This window comes from Perissodus microlepis, chromosome 23 (assembly GCF_051167445.1).
Source record: "Perissodus microlepis isolate ML-2025 ecotype Zambia chromosome 23, ASM5116744v1, whole genome shotgun sequence".
NCBI classification, from domain to species: Eukaryota; Metazoa; Chordata; class Actinopteri; order Cichliformes; family Cichlidae; genus Perissodus; species Perissodus microlepis.
Window position 1 is genome coordinate 7,928,050 of NC_140482.1, and position 8,929 is coordinate 7,936,978.

Below are 8,929 nucleotides of genomic sequence, written 5' to 3' on the forward strand. Positions count from 1 at the left end.
AGACACTCAGCTCAATTCACATCCACACATGAAGGCATTCAGATAAAGGTCTAAAAAAGAAAAAAAATGGGTGGCCATGAAAATGATTTGCAAGCAAGTCCATTGTTTATGACACCTCTCTGCTGAGTAACAGCAGGAAAGGGCGCGCCCAGGGCTCAACTGCCATGAAGTGAATGCGGGACCCAATTCTGAAGACCATTTATTTTTCCATACAGCCTGGTCTGCCATCCTCATGCGACTGTGGACTCAAAGGGTGATTTTCTTTGCATGGAAACTATTTGGAGACAAAAACGAGAGCACTGCACGCTACTTCTGTCAAACTCTTTGATCTGGCCTCGCGTAACCTACATGATGACAGCTACTCAACCGTATAAAATGATGCCAACCGTGGACTGCTGTGCTCCAGAACAGATGTAGCAGAACTGCGATCCACCAGCCAGGTGATGACAAATATTATGTCATAGGACAGTGTTTTGTTTTTGTTTTTAATTACAGTAAGTAGTAAACAGTTACTCTGTAAAATTTCACAAATCAAAAGATTTGGATTTGCAGATATCAAGTATAACACCAAGAAGTTCTGCTCACTGATTTTCCAGCGTCAACTATTATGATCCAAACCAAGGGCATCAAACTACAACACTACATAATAAGCTGGAACCCATCAAAACCTGTTATCCTCATTTTCAGCTCATTATTTTTCATTCTTGGGTTGCACTCAAGCAGGTCTGCATGAATAATATTTAAAAGTATTAGATCTTTCTCTAGTACTGGGCCTTGATGCCGCCCCTCAGTTCTGTCTATAGCAGGCCTTTGTAGCTCCCACTCCTCACCACTTATAGGGACCATTTTAATGGTGGTTGCACAGCCATGCTGCCATTTATAGTGGCGCTGAGCGCGTGCTCACTGCAGTATTCTGCCAAACGATAGGTGTCAGTCACCGTTTAGACAAAACCGCCGCATCGGTACAAGAGTAGAAGACATCAAAACTGGAAGAAAAGAAATTGAAGAGGTTTTTTTGTTGTGGAGGTTTTTGCCAGAAAGTCTCCTTTTGAGTTGAATTTAAGATTCTGCGCTGATACATCATTGCAGTGGCGATAAAAACTGACACAACTATACACATGATGTTACAAAGGTTGAATCTACGTAAGAGCAGCTAAAACGACATCTTAGCTGGACTTCACCACCGGATGTAACACCGCTTTCGGTGCGCACTGCCATCCACCAGGGCAAAAACGGTCCCTAGGGTTTAAACAGCCCAAATTGTGCGCCTGAGATTAGTATATTAGGTAGATGCACTCTCTCTGACATCATACAGAGCCAAGAGTATTAAAAACTGTCTTAAAATGAGCATTTAGAGCAGTCTTAAATCTGATCCTCTGGCTGAGATTACAGAAGTTAAGGAAACCGATAATATGCCCCCTTTAATGAACTTCCCATTTACAAAAGTAGTAAAACATGTTAAAAAAAAGTTTTTTTCCTCAACCAGTCACTCTGCTGTTATTCTAAGAAACATGTTTATTTGATTGAAGCCCACCCACAAGTAGAACCGAGCAATGAACAAATCTTAAGGCTTCCAGTGACTGTATTTATCAAGCACAGACACAATCAAAATCACAACTATTTGGGCTATAAAAAGGTCCAAAAAGGCAATATAAGGTCAATGGGAGTTCTGATGATGCCGCAGTCCATCTCCAAGCTGCTATGACCTCATTCGCACCGCAAACCTTCATCGCTGAGAACCGGTGACTGTCACTGCATGCTCTAATTATATCTCTGTTAAACGAATATACTAATTAATTAACATATTAATCAAGCCATTGTGCATGAAACCAATATATTTGGCCTCGATACTGCAATAAAATTACAGATACTAGCTCTCGTGGCTGATTTCTTTCTAAGCACATTAGTTGAATTAATCTGCAAAAAGCTCCATGGTTTCAGAAAAAATTTCCAAACAAGGAAATCAAGTATCTCCAAATAATTTCCATTATGGAAAAAGGAGACATTATATAGAGTTATTATATTATATAGAGATACTTTAAGGCCTTTACATGTAAAGTAGATACTACCAGTTTTTACTGTCCCTCAGGTTCACAGACCAAATTAGCCACATCTAACTGCTTCAAAGGCAGATTTTCTCTTGTAGTCACAAGTCATGATTCTTCTTGAAATGGGCGAAGCACCATGCCCAGACACTCTGTTATCTACCTGATCTACCATACTTGTCAATTCATGACGTGACGGCGGCAACAAAAATAAATAGCTCTGAATCAGATCGATGCCCAATGATTGCGACGGAAAATGGAACAAGGCGCGGGGAAAGAGGAATCTCATCTCGAGGGGAATTGGATTTTGAGAAAGATTTAACCGAGGGCTCGTCTGTTATGCATGTAGCCCACATCTTCTTGGATTCCACAGCAGCTAATAACTTTAGCAGGAATGGAAGGTTGTTCGAGCTCCAGCTGTGATATTTGAACGTATGCACGCGGTCACACACGGGCATAAATACGCAAGCTGGATCGCCTCTCAGTATTTCCATTTCCCCTCGAGTCCTATTAATGTCATTTAGCAGCCATGATTGAGGTGGCTCGCTCTCAGCTTCCACACCAGCATTCCTGCTCACAAATCCTCATCAATTGCTCCAATCAGTCTTACCACAGAGCCAATACTCTACAGTGAGACAACTCTTATTTCCCACCGCATTAATGAACTCTTTCATTTGAAAGCCTTTGACTGTCTGCCTCTTGATTGCAAAGCCAAGGCCAATAGGCCTCGGTGACAGCTCCTTGAAAATTAAAAGTATCAATCAAGACGGGAAGGGGAGGGGGAAAAAAGTTGTAATGGTTTCAGATTCTCCTGTCGAGCAGAGAGAGAAGGGGAAGCTAAATGGGATCAGGTGGCATTTCAAAATGCATGTTGGGGCTCGTTTTACCTCGTTTTATTGCTAGATCGGTGGTACTTGCAGGATAAGGGTTAAAAATGTTAGATAAGATAATTAAACATGTTAAAGGTTCATTTTTATGAATCAGTGGGATGTAAATACAATTATTTGTACTGAAAAACTCATGTTCGCTGTTGTCTGTGCACCTTGAATCGGTTGACCTGGTCATTCAGCCCTGATGAAGGATTCCAAGTAATGAAAACAACATCTTCAATCACTTCATTACCATATCCTTTAAAGCTACACTTGATTCGTCAGAAGAGGAGTTCAGTGCTGCTGGGTAAACTTGACCAGCATTTAAAAAAAAAAAAAAGGAGAAACAAAGTGCTAACGCTGGATGACATAATCTCTGTCTAAATCAATTTCGGTGTGAAAGCACTTGACTCAGCTCAATATGTAGCTGCAGGGCTTCTGTTAAGTGGCTGCTGCCACTTACCTATTAATTCATGTGCTACTGGTTGCGCTCGTGGTCAAGATTAACCCCATATGTCGGGATTTAAAAACAATAATAATAAAATAATACCACAAGGCAAAGGAAGACATGAGCCGGAGCGTTTAGGAGAAACTGAAGGGGAAAGATTATGAACAAATCATGATGCAAGGAGGTTTTGGAGCAAGCAATGATACTGTTAACAGAATTAGAAAATGCCTTTGCAAGACTGAGGAGCTGTCTGGAAGTAAGGATTACACTGCCTGTGGGCTATGGCGTGCTATGGTTTTGCAAAAAAGAAAAAAGAAAAAAAAAGCATGGCTGCAGCAGTTGTTACTTGATGAAAAAAAAAAATGGTGACATACAGCTTGTAAGGCTACAGAGCCTTCTGTCACTCATGTGTAGGGAGTGATGAGGGAGTATGGATTTTATGCATTTCTTTTTTTAAGCCAGCATCTGTTCTAACTTTTACATCAGTATCACTTTCCTGATTCTCAAATATGTTCAGTGGGTAAAAGCCAAACCACCACGACCAGCTCCACTCTGGTCAGAGCCAGACTGGAGCTTCAGACATTCATCTGGACAACCATAAACCATCATCCATCCACCCAGAGGAGGGAAGCAGGCAAAAGGAGGAGAAGCACAGAGAGAGCTGACTTGCCAAGCAACCACTCAGCAGAAATAATGTGAAATATAACTACGGCTGGGTTCTTCTCCCATCCCTCCTCACTCTGGCACACGTTATTTCCCCCCTCCACCAACACACGATCGTGCTCTCTTACTTTCACAGGCGCACGTACACAAAACACGCACGCATGCTGACGCACCGGAGAGATGTGCAAATGCGCACAGTGTTACACAATTAACGTCGAGAAGGAGGAGGGGAAAAGAGAGAGAAGAAGAATGCGTAAAAAGAACAGTTGGTGTGCGCTGACGGACTAATCCGCTCGGATAGTTACGTTTTGAATGAAGGATACAGAAGAAGACTTTCAGCGGTCCACTTCTACTGCCGTACTGCAGCCGTGAACAGCTCCACACAACAGAGGAGGCTCTAAAGATTAAAAAAAAAAAGGAGCCTCTGGGATTTACGCGTAACAGCGGGACAAATGCGTTCTATCCAAAAATGCGCATTTAAGCGCTGCGTGTTGGGATTCCGTTTATTAAAGGTGGTGGATAGGCAAGAGGATCGTGTGCGCGCACAGAACATGAAAATATCAGTGACAAAAACGAATCGTGGGTTTAAACAGATCCACGGGGGGCAGCATGGTCCAACTTTGGCCAAAGAAACAATTGCATTTAACTTACCAACAAGCAGTTTCCAAATGATGGCGTACACTTTGTGGTTAGTTCTAATAGCCCCACACCATCACGGTGTATCCGAATCTGCTCCGGTCGACAGAGTAAAGCAGAAAGGGTTTAAAAAAAATAGAATACAATAAGGAATTCCAGGAGAGAGATAGTCCACTTCTCCAAAAAGAAAAAAAAGAAAAACGCAGTGTCTGTCCCCAAATTACATATTGCCAGTCCTCGCTGGCGCAAATTGGAGCGCAAAAATAAAACCAAAAAAAGAAAAGAAAAGAAAAAACAAAACACCTGCAGCCGGTCACTTTCAAACAGCAGGAAAGAAGAAAATCATGACAGTGATTGGAGGAATGTTCGACGGAAATCAATCAAGGGCAAGATCGGGAGAGGCAATTAGTCTGGTTATCCTGTTAAATCAGCTGCACGGCGGCTCACGGCCACGGAAGCCCGGCAGGTGAGCTTTCAGCTTTAAGCACGACTGCGCGAGAGCGAATTTCCAAAGTGATGTGCAGAAAAAAAGGCACACCAGAAGCCTCCTCTCTCTCTCTCTCTCTCTCAGTGCCGCTGTACCGACACCAGATGCGTCAAGTGAGGATAATTGAACCCAAGCAGCACAGGACACGACGAGATTTCCCTTCAACATAAAAGTCGAGCGCGCACTGGCGGTTAAAAAAACAGAAGAAGGAGGGCTGGCTGAATTACCCACGTGGGTCTAAGTAAGAATTGTGGGGTGTCGCTAAAAGCTCCATACACTGTGTCACAGTGTATTTGCATTAATAAGAAGTAGCACAGATCCAGTGGAACTGCACCCTCTGCCCATTTCTTCCCCTCTTTCCTCGTTATTGTGATAAAGAGCAAGTTCGACACTCTTTCCCTTTCCCCAGAGTTGCTTTTATTTTGAAGAACAACTCTTATTTTCTCTTATTTTGTCTGCCTTGACATTTTCTTTCTCTCAGACCTGCGGTCCTCTGGAGTCCTCATCCTCCACATGGCGCACTGGCAGAAGCTCACCAAAATATGCACGGGAGGATAATCATCCTCATTATGCGCCTGCTTCGACAAATAAACACAAATGTGGAGAGAGTACTTTTTTCGCCGGCTTATGCTGTGAGTAGAGTGCGCAGGCAGACGGGTAATGCAGTGAAGCTCAAGTTTGAGGATAGACGCACTGCCGCCCAATGGAAATAACAGAAAAGCTCTGAAATGCGCTACAAAAATGCTGTTTTTAGCAAGTCACTGAAGGGCAAATGTGTAATATTAGTGTCTAATATTGGTCATTGGTAGCTGATTAAATGACCACCATCATATGGGGAAAATCAGTGAATATTATTTCCACATGAATATTTAAGAAAAAATGCAAAAAGAATATTAGCACAGCTCATTTCTCTGCAACCTAAAATGAGAGTATATTTCCTGTGAATTTAGAGAAAGCATTTTCTTGAACATGTCAGAAAATCAGAGCCTGTCATGAGGAAATGATTTCAAACTTTGAAAAGTAGATTTTGACTTTACCGTTTTTGCAAAAGGATGAAGAAGTAAAAGTCCTCTGCTTCTTTTTTTCCTTTTTAGGAAATTTATATCCATGACTGTAAGACTGGTAATGCAGGATAATTTAAAACGGTTAAAGACAGAAATCTTTGCCGAAATCTTTGTTAATTATGCAGAGTAGCTACACATGACCTAACACAAACCATATCTTCATTTTCAGCAGAAGGTGCTATACATGCTGTGCCTATTACCACCAAGCCAGTTATTTTTTCCTTGTCTGCTTCTGGTAGACTTCTGTAGGCAATCATGTTTCCAGTTTTCATTACACTGACTATTAAAAACACACTTTTAAATACAACAAAATATACAAAGAGGTGTCTCAGTTTTTATCACAATGTGATATATCTACATCTGACATCAGTATTCATTCCACTGTATCAATATTTATCACCATCTTTCTGCTGCTCAATATTAACAGTAAACTGAGATGAATGTGACAAGTCTGCTGAAAAGCCTGAAAGGATTTCCATCTGTGCAGTTCAGGTATTACTGGTATTTATGAATAACCAAGGATTCACTCCAATCCAAACGGGTAACAGACAAAACCCTGAATCACTAAAGATGATGGATAGACAGTAGAGCTACCCCGCCATCCTTCCAGAACTGCCAGGGTGGGATTCAGATTAAGGACTTGTAGGTAAGTAGGCCTCCCTGTCGGCCAGGCAGTCAGAAAAAAAGGGACTCGTTTGATTTCCCCCTCACTGGGCTACCCCTGTCAAGACTTTGGCCTCTGGCACTGCACTTCTGTGAGGCGAATTTCGATGAGGGGAGGGCTTTGAGGAGGAGAAAAACCACCCTTCTCGGACTGAAAGTGTGCACTTGTGAGCTTTCTTTGTCATATCCAGATCCTGATGTGAATAGAGGCTCCTTAATGAGCGAAGAAGTGGACAAACACTGCATTGATTCAACCAACTTCTATTCGAGGTTTGCGTCCGCAAATGCCCTCAACTCAACCGGTTAGTGTGCAACTTTGAGGACTTAGTGTCTAGAGAGGGTTGATTGTTTGCTGCCAATGTGAGGATTTGGGTGAGAGCCTGGAATATCAGTGGACTGGTGATACAATAATTTCGCAGATAAACGAAAGACTCAATGGACATGTTTTTCATCTCTCTTATGAGTCGTAATGTAGAGTCGTTAAACTTCTCCTTACTACGTTTGGGATGTTCAGTTTTGCTCATCTACAGGTTAAATAGCTTTAAGGATAATGATCAAATCCCAGTTCACAAACTCAAAAACTTCACAGAGCACAAAGCAGAGCTGGTTTCCAAGTCTCTCAAAATACAGTTCCTCTTGATAGCGTCGGTATGAAGCTTTACACTGCTCCAATTAAAAATGACACATCTACTGATGGAAATACTTGTCACGTGTTTGTGTTAAATGATAAGCTACATGAAAATACAACTCTGTTTATAAAACTTTTATTTCAAAAACATGGAATCAGAAACCGCTGCGAAACTTTGAGAGACTTGTTTAAACTCAAAATCTGAAGGTTTTTTTGTGCATTTTTGAACAAAATTCTTCATTAAAAAAACTCTCAGACTAGTGAATCCTTTCAACGAAGTAAAATGTTTCCAGTAAATAAAAAGCAGTAAAATCTCAATCATATCTTGAAGCGGAATACTTTAAAAGGAGTATGTTCAGTTTCTTCTTATAGGATCACATGTACAATCTTTAATGAGCTTTATAGGAATTGGTCCAAAAATGAGAAAATATCCAGTGGGGTCAAACGGTCAAACTGCTTGGAGCTGATAGGAGTGCAACAGTAACTTAAATAGCCACTCATTACAAACAAGGTTTGCAGAAGAGCATCTCTGAGTGTATAACTGTCTCCTGTATTCCTGGTGTCTTGTCTCTAGTGAAGGTTTGGTTTTCCCGTTCTCCTCACTTAGTGTTGTGTGCTTGGTTCTGAGCCTGTCATGTTTCCACGTCTCGTGTCAAGTCTGCTTATGTCTCATGCTTCCTGTTTTATTTTGATACTCCTTATCCTACGTAAACGCATCTAATTTTGCTTCCTCCTGTCTCTTTATGTCTGTTTAGTCCCAGCTGTGTTTCCACCTGTTCGCCATCCTCTCATACTGCCCGTGTATTTTAGTCCTCAGTCTTCCATGCTAGTTGTCATGTCGTACCTCCTTTAGTGCTGTGTGTTTCCTCCGTGTTCCTAGTTTCCATAGCTCCTAGTTTATAGTTTCCTTAGACCTTAGTTTGCTAGCTTCTAGTTATTATGCTTTGTTTCTTGTTTCCTGTATTCGAGTTTTTCACAGCACAAGCTGCCTCCTTTAGTTCATCCCTCTGTGTCCTGAGAGTCCTGCATTTGGGTCCAATCTCCTGCCTGCTACATAGCAAACATGACAATAACATATTGAACCTTGAAGCAGATGGGCTTCAGCAGCAGAAATCCACACCGGCCACAGCTAAGAACAGGAAACTAAGGTTACCATTCACAGAGGCAACTAGAAGATTCAACAAACATTGTCTCGTCTGACAAGTCTTGAACATATCATTGAGACTGGTCAGGTTAGCATTTACCAGATCTCAGTCCAGTAGCATACATTTGGGATGTGGTGGAATGTGCGGGATTATGGCCATGCCACCCTGAGAATCTCTGTCTGATGTAGAGTTGGGCTGTGTTAATACTTAGCTGGGAGACTAATTGGGAATACCAGGTGCTGTATTTGGGTGGCTATGGCTCTATACAGCCAGTTGTCTAT

General features: G+C 41.8%; 1 protein-coding gene across 2 annotated transcripts in view; it reads right to left on the reverse strand.

The window, feature by feature from the left end:
- LOC146360913 (interleukin-1 receptor accessory protein-like 1-B) overlaps positions 1-5,229 on the reverse strand; it is a 334,871-nt gene extending 329,642 nt beyond the window's left edge. For both annotated transcript variants that reach the window (XM_084920835.1, XM_084920834.1), the window contains exon 1: positions 4,677-5,229. The gene's annotated coding sequence lies outside the window, so the exon portion shown is untranslated. The remainder of the gene's footprint in view (positions 1-4,676) is intronic.
- Between the last annotated feature and the right edge of the window lie 3,700 nt (positions 5,230-8,929).